We start from the raw sequence: 12,349 nt of genomic DNA, 5'->3' as shown, positions 1-12,349 counted from the left end.
ATCCGTTATCTCTACAACCAACTCTTTTAGATTCATAGGATGTAGACAACCAGGTTTCAGGGGATTTGTTGGCTTTCAGCCTCAATAATTTCTTCAGTACTTTTTCTTTACTAATATTCATTATTTTAAGGGTGTTTTTATTTTATTTTATTTTTTCCCTCTTTACCATTTTATTTGTCATCCTTGGTATCTAAGATTCTCCTAATCCTCAAGCTTACTACTCTTCCTTGCAATATTATAAGCCTCCTCTTTTAATCTAATACAATCCTTAGCCTCTTTAGTTAGTCATAAATGGATCTCCTTTCTTCTGGAGTTTTTATTTGTCAGTGAAATGTAGGTTCGTTGAAAATTATGAAATATTTCTTTAAAATGTTTGCCATTACTCATCTGCCATCTTACCTTTTAATCTAAATTCCCAACTCCCAACAATTCCAACACACTCCAGTTAAGTAATTGGTGTTATTTAAGTTCAATATTCTAGTTTTGGACTTATGTACATCACTCTCAAACTCAAGGGAAATTCTATCATATTATGATCAGTCTTTTCCAGAGGATCTCTTACTAAGAAATTACCAATTCACCATATCACATTACACAAAACGCGATCTAAAATATCCTCTTCCCTGATTGATTCCATAACATATTGTTCTTGGATACTATCTCGAATGCATTCCATGACTTGTTCGCCAAACTACTTTTGCTGACTTGATTTGCCCAGTCTATATGAAGATTAATTTTCCCCTGCACTATTCCATTGCCTTCCTTTTGAATAAACTAATGTTTCTTGATTAATACTATAACAGTATAGATACAGTTATGCGGTCTAATCCCATCAATGTTTCACGACCCTTGTTTTTTTCTTATCTCCACCCATACTGATTCTACTTCCCGCTCTTCCTCACTACTCTCCTATTTTTTTCCAAATCAGGGCTACCCACCCCCTCCTTTTCCATTTTGTCTGTCTCTTCAAAACATCAAGTATCCTAGAATTTAGTTTCTAACTTTGGTCACCATGCAGTTGTGTCTCTGCAATGACTATTAGATCAAACTCATTTATCTCTATTTGTGTCATTGATTCATCTATCTTGTTATGAATTCTTCATGCATTCAGATAAAAACACCTTTAATTTTAACTTTTTACCATTGTTCCCTGATTTGATCTGAATCACCGATTCAATACCATTAAACTTTCTGTCTTTTCCTGGCACACACTGATCACTTTTACCCAAATCACTGCACTGCTCTGTGGCCTCGACTTTCCTCTTTAGATTTTTAAATTTCCTCTCACATGAAGCCTCCTTTTTAGTTTAAAGTCCTTTCTACAGCCTGAGCTATATGACACTGGTCCTACTAGGTTTAAGTTCTTCCTTTGTTATCTTCACTTCTTATCCCTTCCAACCCTTTTCCACTTGTTATCCCTATCCTTGTCAAGTTCATCCCATGTATGTATTGATGTAAATATTTTCATACTGGTCTACAAATCACGCTATGGCTTGCTCCTGTTTATGTCTGCAACATCCTCCAGCTCTTTATCCCTGTTTGCACCATCCATTCCACTAACAATGACATATCGCATTCCACTCCCTACTTATTAACATCGGTGTCAGAACCTGTCACTGCTATACATTTAAAACTTCCTTCTTGTTCCCCTTAACTTAATACAATTCTTCTCTTCAAAATGCCTCCTTAAAGCCAATTTCTTTGACCATACCACCAGCGCTAACCTCAATCCTACACCTGCTTGAATCTGACTCCGAACTTTGAAGTACTTTGGGTCATTTTGCTATGTTAAAGGCACTATAGAAAATTTAATTATTGTTATAATAGCCCATTAAGTGACATTGAATAGTGAAAGTAAATGCTTGCCATTTTAAAAAACAGATTCTACTGATCTTTTGCGAATAGGTTGAAAATATATAATTTAAATAATAAAGTGGATCAATGCACTGCCTGCACTCTTTTCAGCTGATGCCTGTTCTGCAAAGTATGCTACAACAAAGTTCACTTACTCTCAGGTCAATTAAATAAATCTTCTTTAATTGAATGTGCATTGTAGGAGAACCAGGATCCAAAATCCATTGGGCAAGGTGGATGATTGGCTCTGAATATAAAAGCAACAGTTACTTGGCCTTGAAATCACTGAACTATGGATTCACCAGAATATAGCCAGTGGGAAAAGATAGTGGTCACCTTAGTGTTGTGATCTGGAATCCTGATCTCAGCAAAAATGCACCCCTAAGGTGGTTTTAACAAAATCTAACAATTTATAAAAACAATGTTAATATTCATTTATATAAATGGGAAATAAATTACTGAAGATGTGTTTCCATCTGATAAATTGATTTCTTGCATGGTTAGGGTAAATCAAATGAGCTTTAGAGAGCCAATGTAGCTTCTGATTTTGATAATTGGTGTTCATTAAAATCTGCTAATACAGCAACTCAACATCATCATCATCAAAAACAGTTTGATTCTCACGCTATGATTAGATAGATAAGAATGGAACCAAGTTCCACCCAGTTGTACAAGGAGGAAGATGGTGTTGTCAACCATTTCAAAGGCTGCACATAGGTCGAGAAGGATGAGAAGGGAAAATTTACCACAGTCATTCACACAGGATGCCATTTGTGACTTTCATGTAAGCCATTTATGACAGGGCAGAAAACTGGTCAGAGGAATTCAAACATGGAGTTGCGAGAAAAACAGGTACGGATTTGGGAATCAAAAACAGATTCAAAGACTTTGAAACGGAACGGCTGGTTGGAGATGGGACAATAGTTTGCAAAGACAGAGAGGTCAACGGTACTGACAGCAGGTTTGAAATGGAGGGGACAGTTCCTGAGGAGAGGGAACAGTTAACAATATCAGCTAACATGGGGGCCAAGAAGAAAAGTTGGGTGATCGGCAATTCAGGGTTGAGGAAGCAGGAAGTGGGTCTCAGGGACAACTTGAATGCAGAGATGGCAGGTTGAGCTATAGGAAAGAAACTAGAGAAAGAAGTAGTTCAGAGCTAGAGGAGAGACTAACATTATTAAGTAGAAGGAAGGAAAGTAACATGAGCAGCTGAATGAATGAACATAAGGTAACAGAAGTAGGTCATATGGTCCCGTGAGCCTTCTCTGCAATTGAACAGGATCATGGCTAATCCTAGACTTCACTTTCTGGCCCAATTCCCATATCCTGGATTTCCTTAGTATCCTGTTATAATCCTGGGCCAGAACCCTAGTTTTTGGTACAATCTGGTTAGGGGCCAATAACATTTTGTTTAAAGTAGACAAAGTTTGAGATCCTAGGTATTTACTAAGAGAATAAAACCACAAGATTCCCCAGTTTTTGAAGAAACAAAATAAACTTCACCATACAAGATCAGAATGATAAAACAATTTACAACCTTATACTCTAACATTCAGGGTTAATATGAGGTACATGTGAATTAACAGGGAAACCGTGGCCGAACACACTACACTGCAAAAGAAATGGCAGATTCATCCAAGAGAGGTCTAAGGATTTCTCAGCAACCCACCCAGATATCAGTAAACACCGTGAATTAACCAATCTTGTTGAGACTCTTCCCTCTCACAAGGGATTCCAGTCATCTTCTTTGAAGATCTAGCCTTGGAATTCTCTCCAAAAGTCACTCCAACTTGGACTGCCTCAATGATAGCTTACTTCACAGGGTTTCAATCTTGACTCCAGAGACTCTGTTCCCCTGGATTCCCAATTCTGTACTCCAGCACCAACTCAAACACAACTTCAGCTACGCCAAGCAGAACACTACCGCCCCAAAGGATTACCTTTGTCCCAAGGGCCCACAGCATGAAGTCATTGATCTTTTGCTGCCTTCTCAGATCTCCAAGGCTTCTCCCGAGCCCTCGTTATTTAAAGCCTGCCAACTCAGAACTTTTACTACTTGCAGCCTCTTTCTGTCTCTGGGACCTCTCTCTGTCCCCTATCCCTGGGATCCCACTATGGGTTCTCTGTTTTGGGACCTCTCCCCATCCTCAGTCCGAGACTTTTCTCTGGTATGGCACCCAGCTCCTGAGTCCTGTGATTGGGATTTGTGTGCCCTTTTCTTTTTCTTCTTCACACAGGCACACTGGACCATTGTCCTTGGCCCAAAAAAACTCCAAATGCTAGTCTTTTATTTATTCACTCACGGGATGTGGGCATCGCTGGCTGGGCCATCATTTATTGCTCATTCCCCAATGGCCCTTGAGAAGGTAGTGGTGAGCTGCTTTCTTGAACCACTGCAGTCCATGTGGTTTAGGTACACCCACAAAATTGTGAAGGAGAGAGTTCCAGGATTTTGACCCAGCAGGTCAGCACATGCGCTACCCGCTCCCAGTCCATGCATGCGCAGAACCTCCCAAGGCGGTTGGGAATTGTAGTTCACAGCCCCTGTTCGAAGGTAAGGTAAGTTTGGATCTTGTAACATTCCCAAAAATCAATCTTAGTCTTGAATATACTCATTGACTGAGCATCCACAGCCCTCTAAGGTTGAGTATTCCAAAGACTCTCAAGCCTTTGAGTGAAGAAATTTCTCATTAGTCCTTAACAGCTGGTCCCTTATCCTGGAGACTGTACAACCTAGTTCTACAGTCACCTGCAGGGGAAACAGCCTCCCAGCACCGACTTTTGACAAGCCCTCCTAGCATTTTATGTTTCAATGAGATCACCTCTCATTCTTCGGCTCAATCACTCTTCCTAAGACAGCCTTCTCATCCTAGGAATCAATATGTTGAACCTTCATTGAATCCCCAAGGTAAGTACTGTAAAGACACAGGTAAAAGTCAAATGTTTGAGACCAATTTTTTAGGCCAAAATTAATTGGGGTTGACTTTTACCTGGGTAATGTTTTTGAAGGACTGACATGCCTGGACCCAAATCAATGGAATGGAGTAAAACTTAGCAACACAAGAATTCATATTAACTCTCTAACATTTACTTATTTCCTAACATTGCAAAGTACATGCAAAAATATACATACCATAATTAATTATAATATTTCACATTGATTTTGAAGGATTTCACTCTGATCATCATCTGACTCACCGAACAATTCATTCCAACAGCCTGGTTGTATATCATCATAATCACTGGTAATTTCAGCATCATCATTCCACAAGTAATCGTCCTCAGTACCGTTGAGCAATGTTGTGAACAAGTTCATTGGTCTAATAGTGCTAGGGAGGGTGCTCGTTTATTTCCACTTTTAGTGAATGTTTTTTTTTGTCTTTCCACATCCAATGGTTCCACACCTTTTGGATACTCTCAAGAGGTTTATTTATACACACATCCAAAGGCTGAACAACATAAGACTGCCAGGAATAACTGCCACGTTGGTGTTGGTTGATCTCATATCATGGACTACATTGTTGACAAGGTAGGATTTGAACATGTCCCAAATGAGCAAACCTTTTCCTTTGTGTAGTCCTCCTGGTCTCAAATTCTACACTTCTTTGATCCATTTCTTGCAACTGCCTTCAGCCATCTAGCCTTTCTTGTGAACATGGATGTTAACACCTTTTTGAAATTTCTCTTTGGGAAGAGTTTTACGCTTGAATATCACCATCGGCTTTAATTTTGTGCCATCTGCCATGCAAGATGGAAACTCTGTGAATAATCACTTGGCCAGTCATCTTTATGAGGGTGGCTTTTTTGATCAATCTATGGTCTTGTTTATTAGTATGTTGAAGCTCATCAGTGTCTCATGCATATTCCTAATGCAGGCCAATCGATATGCATTACTCTCTCGACTTTGGATGATAGAACAGTGACATTAGATGATTTTATTCCTGAGTTCAGGTGACAGATGATGTGAATTTTTTGTTTTCTGACAGAGTACTAAATTGTGCCTTTTCATTAATCTGGCACTGACCTTGAATTCTGAAATCTATCTTTTTTCACTTCTCTAAGGGTGCTGAATTGGATGGCTCCGCAGTTGATAAGACCATTTTGCTGATGCTTGTTAACCTATTCTGCCACTTCTTCTCCAGTATAAACTGAGTTGCGTACCTGCTATTCTTTCTCAAAAGGCATCGGATACATCAAGTGGTGCACATTAGTCTTGCTGATTGGTTGGGTGATTGCTGCTAAAAGTGGTGGAGGGAACGCTAAAGGTTCCTGCACATGCCTTTAAATTAATGAACCGTAGCAATTACTAGAAAGTAATTAATAATCAGAAAGTGGTTTGATCCCTAAAAAACTAGGGTCGACTTTTACATAATGTGTGAAAAATTGTGTATTTTTAAGCCAAAAGTTGTGGGGTCGGCTTTCACATGAGATCAACTTTTACATGAGTATATCCTTCCTTCGGTATGGAGACCAAAAAGACACACATGACTCCAGCTGTGGTTGTACCAAAGTCCAGTACAATTGCAGGAAGAATTACTTACTCTTGCACTCCTAATACCGTGCAAGATAGGCCAACATGCCATCTGCCTTCCTGATTGCTTGCTGTACCTACCTGCATGTTAACTCTCTAGTTACTAGTGGGACGCAACCATGATCAGTGCTGGGGCCTTAGCTTTTTATAATTTATTGATTATGGGGCACACGTCCCACTCTCAACCACTTTAGCCCACTCACAGCGTTATGCCTGTGGAATGGGCTTCTTCCAGGTGTGTTCACTTCCAGCCAACTTTCCTTCCAGGAAAGTCCGCCACTTCACAAAATGCAGCCTATTGTTTTTCTATCCTTCCTAACTTCACATTTCCCACATTAAACTCCATTTGTCATCTTTGTGCCCATTTACTTAACCTATTTCTAACTGTTTGTAGACTCTTTGTGTCCTCCTCACAGCTTACTTTCCCACCTAGTGTTGTATTAGTGGCACACCTGAGTTCCTTCATCTAAGTTAATTATATAGATTGTAAGCAGCTTTGGCCCCAGCACTGATCCTGGTTGCATCCAACCTGTAACCGCTTACCAACCTGAAAATGACCATTTATTCCTACTTTCTGCTGCCTGTCCTTCAATTAATCCTCTATCCATGCACATATCCCCATGAGCCCCTATCTTGTCCAAAACTTTTTGTGTGGCACATTATTGAATACCTTTTGAAAATCCAAATGTACTACATCCACTGGTGCCCCTTATCTACCATACGAGTTACATCCTTAGAAGTTTAATAGATTTGTCAAACATGATTTCCCTTTCATAAAATCATATTAACTCCACCTGAACATATTATTATTTTCTAAGTGCCTTGTTGCCACTTCCTTAATAATGGATTCAAGCAATTTCACAGCAACTTGCATCAGGTTAGCTAACCTGTAGTTCCCAGTTTATTCTCCCCCTCCTTTCTTGTACAGTGGCATTACATTTGCTACCTTCCAATCCACCGAGACAATGTCCATGAACTCCACATACTTGTTGGAGATGAGCATGAATGAGGCAGGAGAGAGGGGGATTAAGAAAATATTATGTAGTGGAGAAGAGAAGCCAGGGGTTATCTTTGCATTCCAAGATGACACTGGAATAATGAGCAGTTTTGACAGAGGAGAGCAGGATCCGATAGAGATTTATGTGGTCCATTCAGATCAAGCAATGAATGGTTAAATCAGTTGTCTGCCATTGATGTTCAAGTCTGCATCTTTAGGACTTAAGGGAATAGAGATGATGGTCATATCAGGAGAATGATAAAGGTAAGAGAGGAATGGTTTTAATTGGGGGGGGGGGGGTGGAGGGAAGAAGAGGGAAAAGGTGATGGTGTGGTTGTGATTGAGCAGATCGGAAGTTGTAGAAATATCAGACTCTCACCTAACCCCTTGGTAGTTTCAAAAGAAAAATAAAACCATATTGTAGAATCTGGCTAAGAATATTTTCTAACACCTTATATATTATGTGCCTGTACTTTCAGAAATAATTTACACACCCTTTTGTTATCTAGCATCATTAATGACTTGCTATCAAATCACAGAAAAATAGTACAATAGAATGAATATCATTGTACATGGAAGAGATGAGCAATGATGCAGAGACACATTTCCCACCTCAATCAAACTGTTTTCTTTTCTTTACAAAATATTAATTTAATATGTATTAATCAGTTTTTAATTTATCAGAATTAGAAATGGCTATAAGCATGATCTCTGCACTACTAGAATAAAAACTGCAATTGTGAAAATAAGTGAATCAAATATGAATAACCTAATTTAAAAGGCATAAGCTCTAATTCAATATTGTTCTCAAGTAAAATAGTAACCCTTACAGACATGACAAATATCCCTAGTACACTTTTAAAAATTGTCAATCGTTAGCTTGCTTTTGACTAATCAGTAGCAATTTGCCTCAAATTAGTAAGAAACAGAAGTAATCACTTGATTCAAATTTCTTTGTTCAACTATGTACAGAAGGGAGTCTGCAGAAACAGGCATGGTTATGGCCATTGAAGAGCAATCTGCAGCATAACATGTGCCCTGATCTATACTGACTGATAGCTTTTCTCTTTTATCTCAATAACCTGCTTCTGTTTGTATCCAACTGTGCCCAGCATTATTTCAAAGCTGATTACAATACTTGACTCAATCTGCCCTGGATAAGAATTGTAGTAAAGTACAGGTGAACTCTCCTCCCCACACCCCATAATACAATCAAGGAAAAGAACAAACTAATTTCTACACCCAATTAAAATTGTCATGGGAGGAATAGGGAAGGCAAAAAGCTTTATGACACTGGTCGGTGAATATTCTCTTCCTATTGAGATTACCTGATAATCATTTGACTCTGTCATAAACCACAGAACTGTCCATTAGCTGCTAACTTCTCCTGCAAGTGGCAGGATTTCCCACTCGGACTAGTCTGTTGGTATGATGACAATTCCTTCCAAATCAATGTTATATGATAAACATGTAATTTTTCTTCTTTATTTCGTGACAAGTAAATATATTTCATATGGAGACCCTACATATTAAAGCCTTTGATAGGGTTACACACAAAATATTAAAATACTTACAATTGAGCAATATACTATATTTTTTTATAAATCAAGCTTTTTATTAAGTTATCAGCATATGGGAGGAGTAAATGTTGTGGTTCATAAATAACCAGCAGAACAGATGCAATCATTTTATTTTGGATTAATAAAATCCTAATTTTTGTTTTGTTTTAAATCACACAATTATTCATGAATGGAAACATACAATGATAGATTTATCTCCACATATCTGGTGTAAATGTAAATTTAGACAGGAGACTATATTGGTCCAAGTTTATCAAGGATATATATTGGGTAAGGCCTGTGCAGTTGCAACCCATCCTTGGCCTATTATTTTGTAATAAGCATACAAGTTAGTTTTACATTTTATTGACTGAATTGTGATGAGCTTCCAAGATGGAAAGCAGTGAATGTGTAACATCACAGACACAACTTGACAATGGATGTCAAAACATTAACACAGAAAGTTTATGCATTCTGTTTTATAAACATGCAGTTGACAATTTCAGAAATCATAATAAAATACTTGGGTATATTACAATATCTTAATTGCCACACAAGTGTAGGTTTTTTTTTAGTAAAGGTAGTTCACACTGATTTAGAAACATTAGACATACTAAATAATAATACAACAAAATAATACAAAAATAAAGTTTGATTGTGCAACTTGAAACCATAAATTGTAAATTAGATACTGTAAGTGGACATGGATAACATTCAGAATTTCACAATATTTCCACATTTGCGAGACATTCTAGCAATAGTTTGCTTAAGTTTCCATTAAAGATGAAAAGGGTTTATGCTTTCTGCAGACTAGCAAATCTAATTACTTTTTTTATTGTTGCAACAGCAAGATCTGCCTTTCTCCACTCGTCTCATTGATATCACATTCGGCTAAACCTCTCTGGTCTGTGGATTACTGTGTCTATAACAATTTCAAATAAACATTTAAAAATGCTTAAAAACTTATCTCAGAATATGTAATGAAAAATATAAGTTTTAAGTTGGCTTTTGTGATGATTTCTAAAGTTATTTTAATATAGAGTAAAATTGAATTTAGTGCTTTGATGATGGCCCCTAAAGATGTTGATGAGGAAGATGAAAAATGAGAAGGAGTAATCCGAGACTCGTGCATTTGTTGGTTCTGGATATTGTTAGTTTTGCTTGTTATTTCTATTTTGCAACATTTATGTTCTATTTATTTTCTTGTCTCAAGTCCTTAGCTGCTAAATCAATTAACCAGCAAAAAGATAGATCCACAAGCAGAAGCCTTTTTAAGCCTGATTGGCAGCACGATTATTGGTACCCTGATACTGCATCTTAGTGATAAAAATTGTAAGGTTACTTCAGTTAACTTCCCTTTCTTTACAACCATCTTATTGTCTTTCTAGCTGTCTCAGCCAGTGTATCTTCAACACATACATAGCAAGCAATTTGCAAGTGAAGTGAATCGATAAACTTTGTCTTTTGTTTTCCCAAAGCTGTGAACTCTAGAAATGTGTTATAGAATTTAGAGTAGACCATGTTGGCGGAATCAATTATCATTCTTTCTGGGTAAACTCAAATTACACTACCATGTGTTTCCAAGTAAATATACAGTTTTATAAACATAACTAAATATGCACACATGCATATTTTAGGTTTCTGGACCCTCAGACAGATACATATACAGATGATTATATACTTAGAACAGGTGTATGTTTCACACTGAGTATATTCAGCAGGAGGTTACACATTGAGGAACAAGACAATTTATTTTCCAGAAATTAAGGACGTTTGAGTTTAGGTAACTGATGGAAACAGAACTAATGCTAATACCAATTTGTTGATATTTATAATGTGTATGTATCAGTATCTCTATGGGGTAGACAAACCATACTGATAACAAAATCCTTTTAACGAAATGAGAGTCTGTGACTTTGAATGAAAGAATTGGTGAGCAGTTTTTAGCCTCTTCTACCAGCTACGTAACAGCAAACGTTGGAAAATGAAGAATGTCGTATTCAACTGGGTACTGAGTAATAATGATAATAAACAGAAAATAATTATTTTGTGTTTTTACGTTTTCTTTAAAATAAAACATTGCTAATAAGTTAGGTCAATGGAAATTTTCAAACCACTCATAAATCGATTTAATATCTCAACCATTTCAGAGATGTGTTTTCTCTCGTCAGTGAATCAACTTAGAAATCAGATCAACTCCTGTTTATGTCTGGTCAAGCACTTGTACATGGATTATATTTATTGTAAAAACAATATAGGAGACAGACTGATAAATGGTAGAATTTATTTTCCGAAAAATACTTTCCTAGTTAAATTTTACATATAGATTGAGGTGTGTTGGTGTTTTTCTATCCGCCGTGCAGTGGAACAAAGGTCACTGGGGACCACCAGCTCCAGAGGATGGGTCAGATTTCCCTTCTTCACTTGTTTGGCTCTTTTGTTGGAAAGCGTATGAAAACAATTCTAATATAGGTTTGTGGCAATCAAAATAACTTTTTGCGGTGTTACCATTGCAAAGAATGTTTGGCACTTGTCCGAGAAATGAAAACCTCTCACTTAACGTTTTTTTTTAAAAGGAACAGTAAATATTCCGTCCACGATGATTAAAATCAACGGTAGCACCAAAAGTCGATTGTCACTTTTTTACGCAGTTACGCGATGAGAACGAGATTTACCGCTCACCTCTCGGGAAGGAACACTATTGTATTCCTAAACCGTCACATCCATAAAGGAATCGATGAACTTTGGAACAGGGTCAATGAAAAGAAGATTGACCAGAGGGTCGCTGACAGTTAGAACTCGCTTCAAAATGGAGGCCTGGGCCGGGAAGAGAAGGGACGGGCTCGCACTTACCGGACAGACTCTCAGGGCTCCGGCGGCTCGGCTCGGCTCGGCTCGGCACGGCACTATCGGGGAGACCTGGATGAGCCTGTCACGGGCGACCTCCGGCCCTCCCGGCCGTTCTCGGTCTCTTCACTGGCCCCGGGCAGGCGAGGCACAGCCCGGCCAAAGCCTGGCCGCTCCCCATCTTGTTGTGCAAGTCGAGAAAGTAAACAGTTATCATCTCGATAGCTTCACATCCCACCAACCCCACCCCCCCCCCCCCCCCCCGCCCGGCCGTTATTCGCTGCCCTAAGCCAAAAAAAAACCAGAAAGTGCCCGGTTGTGTTTTGTTGTTATTTGTCCCTGTGCAGCTGCTGATCTGATGATAGCCTCCCTGACTCTGCGGTTGCTAGGATACTGTCGCTGCAGCATGAGGGAGTAATTGCCATTTAAACTCTTCGTTTCAGCAACAAGACCTTTCTATCTGCTCATTTCAAACCTCGTTCTCCACCGCCTGAAAAGCAAAGGGCTGGATGAGCCAACCGAGCTAGGGAAAGCACTCACACCATTTCTGATTTAACAGTT

At 38.5% G+C, this 12,349-nt stretch overlaps 1 protein-coding gene across 4 annotated transcripts in view; it reads right to left on the bottom strand.

Moving 5' to 3' along the window:
- LOC121278882 (transmembrane protein 200A-like) overlaps positions 1 to 12,020 on the bottom strand; it is a 38,233-nt gene extending 26,213 nt beyond the window's left edge. Inside the window, exons 1-2 of one of the 4 annotated variants that reach the window (XR_005943285.1) lie at positions 11,795 to 12,020; positions 9,019 to 10,952 (exon numbers count right to left, since the gene is read on the bottom strand). The gene's annotated coding sequence lies outside the window, so the exon portion shown is untranslated. The other 3 variants (XR_005943286.1, XM_041189345.1, XM_041189347.1) reach the window with 3 other exon arrangements.
- Positions 12,021 to 12,349: the final 329 nt, after the last annotated feature.

The sequence above is a fragment of the Carcharodon carcharias genome, chromosome 6 (assembly GCF_017639515.1).
Source record: "Carcharodon carcharias isolate sCarCar2 chromosome 6, sCarCar2.pri, whole genome shotgun sequence".
NCBI lineage: Eukaryota > Metazoa > Chordata > Chondrichthyes > Lamniformes > Lamnidae > Carcharodon > Carcharodon carcharias.
Note: the sequence above shows the minus strand (reverse complement) of the source record. Positions and strands in the feature narration are given on the sequence as shown.